The 12,794-nt window shown below is 39.6% G+C and overlaps 1 long non-coding RNA gene across 1 annotated transcript; it reads left to right on the top strand.

Annotated features, from left to right (window-relative positions):
- Positions 1-308: 308 nt before the first annotated feature.
- Positions 309-6,984, top strand: LOC138358279 (uncharacterized). Its single transcript, XR_011225306.1, has 2 exons — positions 309-427; positions 6,677-6,984. It is a non-coding gene; the product is annotated as an uncharacterized lncRNA (long non-coding RNA).
- The last annotated feature ends 5,810 nt before the right edge of the window (positions 6,985-12,794 follow it).

A 12,794-nucleotide genomic window follows, 5' to 3' on the forward strand; every position in this document is an offset into this window, starting at 1 on the left:
GGCTGGGCATCCTAGCCTCACACAGCTTAGCCCCCACCTATCATAGTACATGTAGCATCCCAGTCCATCCTAAGTGATCATTACCTTACTGGCTGTGTTTTCTCTTCAGTCCTGAATGTAATGTGGTGGAACATAAGCAGATACATATCAGGTCTTAGAGAATCTGTACTACATACATTTCTTAATAATGTCTCACAAATATTTAAATAATTAAAAAAAAATTGTATAATAACTTCATATTACTCTTGCAATTTATTTTTGCATTTTTTTATACAAAATTTACATTTTAAAAGATTACCTCTATTTTTAGATTGATGACTTGAAGACTACAGTGCCATCCACAGCAAATCATGGTCTTAAAATATCTCCTAGCAACGACGAGACCAATTTTCACAGAGATCAAATTTTCGCTAAGCAGTAGTCACAGGTATATATATATTATATATATAATATTATATATATAATATTATATATATAAAATTAACTACTTCATTGCTCAAAGCACCTTTAGACATAATGAGAGTTGTGCTATTTTATTAATTAATTAATTAGGCTATATTTTAATGTTTTGTAATGTTTTCATTACTTTTTTTGTTTTGAAATATAAATAGTTGAGTTTTGAAACATTTTGACATTAACTATACCTGAATATTTTAAACAAAAAAATACCAGAACTATGTCCTTGACAATTGCACTTTGACAAGTTTTTGCCAAAATCAGGTGCTCAGTGTAGTAGTTAAAAACTTAAAAGGGGTAGCACCTCTGGTGCAAGATTATGGACCCATAGCCTCGGAGAAGAAAATAAAGAGTACTCAGAGAAGGCCTTGAATAATAGGCAGGCTGTTTGTGTGTGTTTCGACGGTAAGCTTGCTGACACCATATGTAATTACCTAAGTGAAGTTACAAGATTAGAGCTACGCTCGTGGTGTCCCATCTACCCAGCACTCTTTGTCACATAATGCTCTGAAACTACTGACGGTCTTGGCCGCCACCACCTTCTCACCTAACTTGTTCCAACCGTGTACCACTCTGTATGCGAAAGGAAATTTTTGTATATTTCTTTGGCATCTTTGTTTAGTTAGTTTAAATCTATGACCTGTTGTTCTTGAAGTTCCAGGTCTCGGGAAATCTTCCCTATCGATTTTATCAATTCCTGTTACTATTTTGTACATAGTGATCATATCGCCTCTTTTTGTTGTCTTCTAGTTTTGGCATGTTTAATGCTTCTAACCTCTCCTCGTAGCTCTTACCCTTCAGTTCTGGGAGCCACTTAGTAGCATGTCTTTGCACCTTTTTCAGTTTGTTGATGTGCTTCTTAAGATATGGGCACCACTCAACCGCTGCATATTCTAGCTTTGGCCGAACAAAACTCGTGAACAATTTCTTTAGTATTTCGCCATCGATGTATTTAAACGAAATTCTGAAGTTAGAAAGCGTGGCATAGGCTCCTCACACAACGTTCTTTGTGTAGTCCTCAAGTGATAGTTTTCTGTCTAGAATCAACCCTAGACCTCTTTCTTTATCAGAATTATATAAAGATTTCTCACATAATTTATAGGTTGTGTGGGATCTATGTTCTATTCCACATTCCATTACATGGCATTTATTCACATTAAATTCCATTTGCCAAGTGGTGCTCCATATACTTATTTTGTCCAGGTCTTCTTGAAGGGCATGACAATCATCTGAATTTCTTATCCATCCCATTATCTTAGCATCATCAGCAAACATGTTTATATAATTCTGTATTCCAACTGGTAGATCATTTATGTAGACAATGAACATTACTGGTGCATGTACTGTGGTACTCCACTTGTGACACTTCTCCAGTCCGATTGCCTCTGATTACTGCCCTCATTTTTCTATCAGTCAGAAAATTTTTCATCCATGTTAGAAGCTTACCTGTCACCCCTCCAAAATTTTCTAGTTTCCAGAACAACCTCTTATGTGGAACTCTGTCGAAAGCCTTTTTTAGGTCTAGATAGATGCAGTCAACCCATTTGTCAACCCAGTCAAATTTATCACTGTTAAACATCATGTTATTTTCTGCTGCCCAATCGAAAACTTTGTTGACATCTGCTTGTAGTTTTTCAATGTCTTTGATTGCATTTTTGTGTCTTTTGGTCTGTGGCCCTCTCTCAATTTCTGTTGAACCAATCCTGTTTTCTGGCCCTGCATCTCTGTTTTGGTATGAATGTTTGTGTGCCTTCATTGTATATTTTGCAAAATTTGGCATACATTTAATTTACTTCCCTGTCTAGCAACAAGCCTGCCTAATTACTTATTAAAAAAAAAATGAAGTTCCCCATAGTGACCTCTCTCTCTTGAAATCAAGTTTATCAACTGTTTCAATGTCCCCATTTTCTGTGTGTGTGTGTTTGGAGGCTAAGCTTGCTGATACCATGTGTGTGTGTGTGTTTGGAGGCTAAGCTTGCTGATACCATGTGTGTGTGTGTGTTTGGAGGCTAAGCTTGCTGATACCATGTGTGTGTGTGTGTGTGTGTGTGTGTGTGTGTGTGTGTGTTTAGAAGCTACGCTTGCTGATACCGTGTGTGTGTGTGTGTGTTTGGAGGCTAAGCTTGCTGATACCAAGTGTGTGTGTGTGTGTGTGTGTGTGTTTGGAGGCTAAGCTTGCTGATACCAAGTGTGTGTGTGTGTGTTTGGAGGCTAAGCTTGCTGATACCAAGTGTGTGTGTGTGTGTGTGTGTGTTTGGAGGCTAAGCTTGCTGATACCAAGTGTGTGTGTGTGTGTGTTTAGAGGCTAAGCTTGCTGATACCAAGTGTGTGTGTGTGTGTGTTTAGAGGCTAAGCTTGCTGATACCAAGTGTGTGTGTGTGTGTGTTTAGAGGCTAAGCTTGCTGATACCATGTGTGTGTGTGTGTGTGTTTAGAGGCTAAGCTTGCTGATACCAAGTGTGTGTGTGTGTGTGTGTTTAGAGGCTAAGCTTGCTGATACCATGTGTGTGCTCACCTAGTTGTACTCACCTAGTTGTGTCTGCAGGATCGAGCATTGACTCTTGGATCCCGCCTTTCGAGCATCGGTTGTTTACAGCAATGACTCCTGTCCCATTTCCCTATCATACCTGGTTTTAAAATTATGAATAGTATTTGCTTCCACAACCTGTTCCTGAAGTGCATTCCATTTTCCCACTACTCTCACGCTAAACGAAAACTTCCTAACATCTCTGTGACTCATCTGAGTTTCAAGCTTCCATCCATGTCCCCTCGTTCTGTTACTATTCCGTGTGAACATTTCGTCTATGTCCACTCTGGCAATCCCTCTGAGTATCATATACATTCCTATCATGTCCCCAGGGGCCTCGTAGCCTGGTGGATAGCGCGCAGGACTCGTAATTCTGTGGCGCGGGTTCGATTCCCGCACGAGGCAGAAACAAATGGGCAAAGTTTCTTTCACCCTGAATGCCCCTGTTACCTAGCAGTAAATAGGTACCTGGGAGTTAGTCAGCTGTCACGGGTTGCTTCCTGGGGGTGGAGGCCTGGTCGAGGACTGGGCCGCGGGGACACTAAAGCCCCGAAATCATCTCAAGATAACCTCAAGAAGATAACCTCTCCCTTCTTCTTTTTAGTGTCGTAAGGCACAGTTCCCTCAGGCGCTCCTCATACCCCATCCCTCGTAGCTCTGGGACGAGTCGCGTTGCAAACCTCTGAACCTTTTCCAGTTTCATTATATGCTTCTTCAGATGGGGACTCGATGATGAGGCGGCATACTCTAAGACTGGCCTCACGTAGGCACTGTAAAGCGCCCTAAATGCCTCCTTAGGTTTCTGAATGATGTTCTAACTTTTGCCAGTGTAGAGTACGCTGCTGTCGTTATCCTATTTATATGTGCCTCAGGAGATAGATTAGGTGTTACGTCCACCCCAGGTCTCTTTTGCGCGTCGTTACAGGTAGGCTGTTCCCCTTCATTGTGTACTGTCCCTTTGGTCTCCTATCTCCTAGTCCCATTTCCATAACTTTACATTTGCTCGTGTTGAATTCCAGTAGCCATTTCTCTGACCATCTGTGCAACCTGTTCAGGTCCTCTTGGAGGATCCTGCAATCCTCATCTGTCACAACTCTTCTCATCAACTTTGCGTCATCCGCAAACATCGACATGTAGGACTCTACGCCTGTAAACATGTCGTTAACATATACAAGAAATAGAATTGGTCCCAGCACCGATCCTTGTGGTACTCCACTTGTTAATGTTCGCCAGTCCGACTTCTCGCCCCTTACCGCCCTGTGTGTGTGTGTGTGTGTGTGTGTGTTTGGATGCTAAGCTTGCTGATACCATGTGTGTGTGTGTGTGTTTGGAGGCTAAGTTTGCTGACACCGTGTGTGTACTCACCTGTTTAAATAATAATAGGGGTATGTACCCCCTCTGGTGCAATTGTAGGGACCCACAGCCTTGAAGAAAATAAAGAGTATTCAGAGAAGACCTTGTGGATTCTCACTGAACACTAATCTTATCTTCTCCTACCACCCCTCTTATTTTGTTTTATGCTGTATTCTATTATATATCATATAAATACATTGCCAAATGGCAATATTTATTATGCCTATACAAAAAGAAGACAACCACTTTACTTTTTTTTCTCTCCTTTGTTTCTATGTGGATTTTGTTGTGACTTCTACATCTTGGAGAATACATATCCGGCACTGAGCATGTGAAGTTTGAACGAAATTGGTCAACATGTAAATTAGCCACAGGTGGCCGAAGTTGTGACTTTTATTTTTTTTTTGGCCGATTTATTTGCAGAGGTCAAACACTATTCTGTCTATTTAGCTTGTATTCATTAATGAGGGCCAGATGAGGGCCTTATCACTAATAAATGGGTAATAAGGTATTGCAACATATATGTTTTGTTATAATAAACATAAGAATGAAGGTAACTGCAGAAGGCCTATTGGCCCATACGAGGCAGCTCCTATTTATATCCACCCAATCTCATTCATGTATATGTCTAACCTACTGTTAGACTGTTAAGGGGCCCAGTGTCTGTTTTTTTCAGTTTCCCTAACTTATCCCTAGATATTTTTTTTGTTTTTTTTTCGTGACTTCATTTCAATACATATTGAGCCACAACTTTCACATATTCGAGTACGAATGCCAAGCAATCCTAATTATAACTTACAGTAAACTATACTCTTGAACAATATTTTTTTTCACTGGCAATTGAAAGTTATATGCCATTCTGAGACCATAATGAATAAAATAACAATTGGTGACATAAAATATTTAGAGCAATTTGAATTTTTTTTTGTTTGTAAACTTTTTTCCGTTCATGTTGTGATGTTGATTTGAAAGGAAAAGTTGGAGCATTTGCCATGAGGATTATGCACACAAAAAAAATGAGTGTGTATGATGAAGTTTCGGTGCCCAATCACTGGGCCCCTTAAGAGGTAGTTATGGTTTATAGTATCAAAGACTTTCCTCAAGTCAATGAATAGGCCAATTGAGAACTCATTTTTGTCAAGGGCAGTGTAGATTATATCAAGGAAAATAATAATGGCATCATTGATACTCATTTGGAAACAGAAGCCAAACTGCCAGGGACTTAGTATATTGAGTTTCACAGAGTAGGAATAAAGCTGTTTATTAAAAAAAACAATTTTTGAAAGTATAGGTAGATTTGAAGTATAGGTATTGGCCTGTAATTGTTTGTCAGTTGTCTTGCCTCCTTTATGAACTGGCACCACTGTTATTTTTTTAAGGATATCAGGAAAAGTAAAACACTAGAGATTTGTTGATTTCATTATTTGTTTGATTAGATAGATTTGTTGATTATTTCATTAATGTTCCAAGCTTTGATTTAAAGTAATTGAATAATGGATATAATGTCTTTCGGGTTGACTGGTAAAAGGAGTAGAGTGTTAGCTGCCTGTTAGATATGTAGTAACATGTGGTTATCTTGAGATGATTTCGTTTTTTTTTTTTTTAGTGTCCCCGCGGCCCGGTCCTCGACCAGGCCTCCACCCCCAGGAAGCAGCCTGTGACAGCTGACTAACACCCAGGTACCTATTTTACTGCCAGGTAACAGGGGCATAGGGTGAAAGAAACTCTGCCCATTGTTTCTCGCCGGCGCCTGGGATCGAACCCAGGACCACAGGATCACAAGTCCAGCGTGCTGTCCGCTCGGCCGACCGGCTCCCTGTCTGGGCCTTTGGAATTTTTCTGCCAAGTTTTGCACAAATTCATGAAAAGAAGCTATTGAACTCATTTGCAATATATAAGTTGCAAGTGTGTAACCATCTTTGGAGAGTTTTATCTGCTTGGTAAGTGATTGTTGTTTAGACCCTAGGATGTTAGAGATGGCTTTCCATGTAATGTTCATATTTCCTTTTGCTTCTTAAATCCATTCTCATAAAAGGAAGCTTTGGCTCTTTGTATTATATTGGTAATCATTGATGAGTATCTCTTAACTTCTTGTTTTGTAACTAGGCAAATTCTATTTTTATTTTTTTCATATTCGTCTTGTTATTAATTGTTTCAAGTACAGTATGCAACCTGTGGACCAGGGGTTGTTTAATCTTTTGGCAGTTAGTTGCTTAGTGAGGAGAGGACTCAAGATGACTCAAAATGCTCAGAATACTCTCACAAATTTATATCAATGTAATATTTTGGAATCTTATAAAATAAAAGTGGATAACTAAAAATTTTCCTTTCCCATCAACAGGTCTTCCTCACTGGGCTTGCTCGGCTTTTGTGTTACTGTGAGGGTGCCATCATCGTTTACCCTTCAAGACTGACTCATGCTGGCATTGCATTTGTGGACTTCCCTTCACAGTAAACAGTCCTTCTCCATATGGTGATTGTCCAGGGCAAGCAGGGTGTGACTGCCATCTTGGAGAAGCAGGGTCTTTTAATATGAAGAATCTTCCATCTTCCCTACTTACGCCAGCTTGTGCCAGCCTTGCATTCTTGTTACTTCATGGCCCTTGGGCCTTTTTTATTTATTTTACCTAATAACTTTTTTTATTAATACCCGTGTTTCACAAGAGATCCTTAATATTTTAAGCACCAATTGTATTGACTAATGTACGTCTTGTAACCTTTAAGACATAGATAGACAAGACATAGATAAATGAGTGAATAATACTGAGTGACTAGGTTTGAGCGAGGAACGTAGTACAGTGTCTGACATTGGAAGAATGCCTACTGTTTTAGAAACCTTATTGCTATGATCATAATCGTATGGGTTAAAAAGCATTTGTTGTCACTACTACATTGTGGCTTGTTGAGCTTGAAACCTTTGCTCCTTGTTCGTGTTACATCTGACCTTTTGAAGAAATTGTATGAATCAATATCCTCCAAATTGTTCAGTATTTTAAAGGTTTCGCTCTATTACTCTCTCATTTGCATATATCTAAGCATATAGATTAGATATAGATTTAGATTAGATTTTTTATTCAGGTAAAGGTACATACATTGCAGATGAGTTACAAAGGGAAAGACAATGGCTAGAGTTCACTAGCTCTATCGGAAGAGAAACGTCTGCAAGACAAGTGTGGACAAATATTCAGATAGCTAAGGGAAGCAGAGCCCGGCCTGCGGCTCACAACGATCCCCAGGGTAAGGCTGAAGAACTAATTCACAAGTGGAGTGATGCAGCATCATCCTCCTCCCTCCCTGCAGAAGTAAGCAGGGAACAGCTCCTCCGACATAATGACAGAAGGATTAGGATAACAATAGCACAATCGAGAATGGGGAACCAATTACAATCCGAAATGCCCGAAACGCTTTGCGTAATAGTGGCTTTAGGCATTGTATGTACTAGCTCTACCTATAAGTCAACCATTCTTTGTAAAACCTTATTGTATGTATGTACCTTACCTAAATAAACATTTTATTTTATTTTAATCCTCCCATGGTGGTGTGAATTTTCTCTTGGGCACAGCAAATACACTCTGTAATAACATCATACTTTATAACATACTTTACATACATAACATATAACTTTATAACAACACTTTATAACTTATGTTCTACATAAGTTATTCATATATGCTCTCTTCTTCATCATACACAGTTCATTACTTCCCACCTTTTGAACCGAGAGGATTAATTCATTAGCTCCCCCACCTCTCATTAATCTAATGGCAGAGGCTACATTTATCTCTGCAATTCTATCCCAAATACTCTGCAGATTCAACTCCATCCTCATTATCTCAATCATAGCATTACTTGGGCATCCTAAGATAATTCTCATGGCATCATTTTGTATCTTCTCCAACTTGCCCATCCTACCTTTACCAAAACAAGAAATGACAGGTGCAGCATAATCAGTAAGAAATCTTACAGTACTCAAGTACATCATTCGCAGCACAAGGACTCCCACTCCTTTCCACAGCATGCCAAGGCCTTCAGAGGTTGTAATCTCTTCCGACATTGACCCAACAGTCTGTTCATCTCAGTTTCCAAACTCTCATGGGTATATCCAACATATATGCCTAAATATTTATATATATTAACTCTCTCTATATTTTTACCGTTTATTTTCAATATAATGGGCCTCCGACTTCTACATTCAAACTTTAGTTTTGTCTTCATTAACCACCAGTCCCATGTGGTGACACAGGTTTCCGAAATTGTTCAACACTGTTTGAACCTTTGAAATATCTTTGCCCAGAAACAAAATATCATCGTCATATATGATTGGAGTTACCCAATTTGAGTATTTCTCAGATGCTATCTTATTCATTAGTACATTAAACAGGGTGGGACACAACACTCCTCCCTGAGGTGTGCCGAGTTCTTGACCTTGATACCTTGAACCTTGAACCATACAACCTTGATACCACACCTGAGCCTTCCTTTCCTGAAGATAATCCCCTATCCAGCGCAATAATCTCCCTTCAACACCAAGACCAGCTAATTCATACAATACAACAATACAATTTTATTTAGGTAAGGTACATACATACAATAAATATTTACAAGGATTGTTTAACTTATAGGTATAGCTAGTACATACAATGCCTAAAGCCACTATTACGCAAAGCGTTTCGGGCATAAATATAAAATAACCTCTTTGTTGGCTTTATCAAAAGCTCCTTGTAAATCAAAAAAAATTCTATAATAATCATTACCATTAGCTGGACATTTAATAATACAGTCAGAGGTACTTTTTCCTCTGAGGAATCCGAACAAATTACTAGACAGCTGATCATCTATTATATACAAAAGTTTATTTAAAATGATCCTCTCCATCATTTTACAAAAACACGAGGTTAAAGACACAGGTCTGTACTCTCCATTGGCTTTAGGGATAAGGATGATCATAGTTTTTTCCATTTACTGGGAATACTGCCCTCTTTATAACTAATATTACAGAGGTCTAACAGCGGGCTTTTCGTCATAATGGCAAGTTCATTAAGTATATCCTAAGTTACTCCATCTTCCCCAGGGGCGGTATATTTCCCAACTTTAATCGCCGTTATTAGTTCTCCTCTGGTAATACCTGTGCAAGTGACATCACCACTGTTACCTGCTGTAAGTATAAAATCCTTTCTTAGATCTTCCCAAGAATCTAACGACTCTCTCGTTACAGCGGGTAATTAAATGAACTAAGTTTGGCAGCTTCCGCCCATTTATTTACGAGACCTTTTGCAATTCCTTACAGGTCAGGATGTGCAACAAAACTATGCTTTTTACCCCTTATTTCATTTATGTCTTGCCAGATTTCCTTCAAGCTTATGTTACTCCTAACTTTCTCTGCAAACTCCTGCCAATACTTGCTCCTAATTTCCTTTCTCTTCTCCCCACGCTTTTCTGGGGGGATGCTTTTCTATACCAGATGTTTTCCGGTTCAATGTTGCATTAAATACATCTACCTCCTTAATTAAATCTTAATAAAATGCTTCTGCCGAAACTGGCTTATAAGTATAGTAAATATATAAGCTTATAAGTATAGTAAATATATAAGCTTATAAGCCAGTAAACTGGCTTATAAGACTGGGAGATAATAAACAGGGAACTTACAAACATTCCATGGGAAACTGTTCTAAGTAATACAAGTCCTATAGAAGGAATAGAAAAACTGACTTCGGAAGCGTATCAAGTCTGTCTGAAACATATTCCTTTGAGGAAAGCCAGAAAGAGATCCAACGTAGAAAGGGAACGCAGACGACACTATAAACGCAGGAAAAAAATAACGGAACTGCTTATGCAGACACTAATTTCCCGTCAAAGAAGGAATAATTTAAATAGGGAGATTGAAGAAATCGAGCGGAAATTGAAACACTCATATGAAACTGAAAAAAGGCAGTTAGAACAGAAAGCAATTCAGGAAATAAAGAAAAATCCAAAATATTTCTTCACATATGCGAAATCAAAAGCAAAAACCACTGCCAGTATTGGACCTATTCGTACAAGTGAAGGTTCATACACGGAGGATGACAAAGAAATTAGTGAAATCCTAAAAAAGCAGTATGAGGACATGTTTAGCACTCCAATAAACAACATGAAAGTGAAAGATCCAGACAATTTCTTTATGCGGGATATTCAAACCCCTGTAAATATAACTGATATCAACACGAGCACACTAAATTTTGAAAGAGAAATTGAAAACATGCCCATGCACTCGGCCCCAGGTCCAGATTTCATGGAATTCAATATTTATAAAGAAATGCAAAGTGCCGGTAGCACAGGCACTCAGTGTGGAGGAAGAGCTTGGACACGGAGGAGATACCAGATGCACTTAAAGTAGCAGACATAGCCCCTCTACACAAGGGAGGGAGCAAAGCATTGGCAAAGAATTATAGACCAGTTGCACTAACATTGCACATCATAAAAGTATTTGAGAGAGTGATTAGGAGTCAGGTCACCAATTTCATGGAGACCAATAACCTTCACAACCCAGGCCAACATGGATTTCGAGCGGGAAGATCGGGCCTCTCACAGCTACTTGAGCACTACGACAAAGTCACTGAGGCATTAGAAGAAAAACAGAATGTTGATGTGATATACGCGGACTTCGCAAAGGCTTTCGATAAATGTGACCATGGCGTGATAGCACGCAAAATGAAGTCAATGGGAATAACCGGTAAAGTAGGACGCTGGATACTCAGTTTTCTGTCAAACCTAACTCAGCGAGTAACGGTCAACCATATAAAATCTAGTCCAAGTGCAGTTAAAAGCTCTGTACCTCAGGGTACAGTCCTTACACCGCTGCTTTTCCTTATTCTCAAATCAGATATAGACAAAAATACAAGTCACAGCTTCGTATCATCCTTTGCAGATGACACAAAAATCAGTATGAAAATTACCTCTGCTAAAGACATAGAAAAACTACAAGCAGATATTAATAAAGTTTTCGACTGGGATTCAGAAAATAACATGATGTTTAACAGTGATAAATTCCAGGTACTAAGGAACGGTAAAAATGAGGACCTTAAACATAATACAGAGTACAAAACACAACCAAATATACCCATAGTAGGAAAACAGCATGTAAAGGATTTGGGAATAATAATGTCTGACGACCTAACGTTTAAGGAGCATAACCAAGCAAATATTGCGACAGCCAGAAAAATGATAGGATGGATTACGAGAACTTTCAGATCCAGGGATCCCATCACAATGGTTGTACTCTTCAAGTCACATGTGTTGTCCCGTCTTGAGTACTGCTCAGTACTCACTTCCCCCTTCAGAGCAGGAGAGATTGCTGAAATAGAGGGAATACAGAGAACATATACAGCATGCATAGACGCAGTAAAGCTCCTAAATTATTGGGATCGTCTCAAAGCCCTCCAAATGTACTCACTAGAAAGAAGACGAGAGAGATATCAAATAATATACACCTGGAAGATACTGGAGGGCCAAGTACCAAATCTACACAGTAAAATAACAACGTACTGGAGTGAACGGTATGGAAGAAAATGCAGAATAGAACCAGTGAAGAGCAGAGGTGCCATAGGCACAATCAGAGAACACTGTATAAACATCAGAGGTCCACGGTTGTTCAACGTCCTCCCAGCAAGCATAAGAAATATTGCCGGAACAACCGTGGACATCTTCAAGAGGAAACTAGATTTATTCCTCTAAGGAGTGCCGGACCAACCGGGCTGTGGTGGGTATGTGGGCCTGCGGGCCGCTCCAAGCAACAGCCTGGTGGACCAAACACTCACAAGTCAAGCCTGGCCTCAGGCCGGGCTTGGGGAGTAGAAGAACTCCCAGAACCCCATCAACCAGGTATCAACCAGCTAAGTATCATACCAAGACTTAATATACCAACAAGACCCTTTAATTCTCCCTTATTAAACTTTAAGCTTTTCCTCTGAAAGCAGGCATGATTTTTATCTAGTTTAAGCTCTATTTGTAATGCAAAATTATCCCTTAGCATTTCATCCACAGTAAGACAAGTCTCCTCTATGCCCTCAGCATTTATCAAACAAGCATAATCTAATCTCCCTCCCCTTCAGATGAGTAGGAGAGGGCTAGCCCAGGAAAGGCGAAGAGTTAGGGATTGATTTGATTTGATGAAGATTAAGTCACCCAAAAGGTGGCACGGGCATGAATAGCCCGTAAGTGGTGGCCCTTTTAAGCCATTACCAGTATCAAGAGCTGATACTGAAGATCTGTGGAGGTGCGAATGCACCCTGCATGACGGGAGATGTCTCCCTTGTGAATGTGTTAAGATGAAGATGAAGCCACCCAAAAGGTGGCACGGGCATGAATAGCTCGTAAGTGGTGGCCATTTTAAGCCATTACCAGTATCAAGAGCTGATACTGAAGATCTGTGGAGGTGCGAATGCACCCTGCATGACGGGAGATGTCTCCCTTGTGAATGTGTT

The sequence above is a fragment of the Procambarus clarkii genome, chromosome 7 (assembly GCF_040958095.1).
Source record: "Procambarus clarkii isolate CNS0578487 chromosome 7, FALCON_Pclarkii_2.0, whole genome shotgun sequence".
In the NCBI taxonomy this organism is placed as follows: domain Eukaryota; kingdom Metazoa; phylum Arthropoda; class Malacostraca; order Decapoda; family Cambaridae; genus Procambarus; species Procambarus clarkii.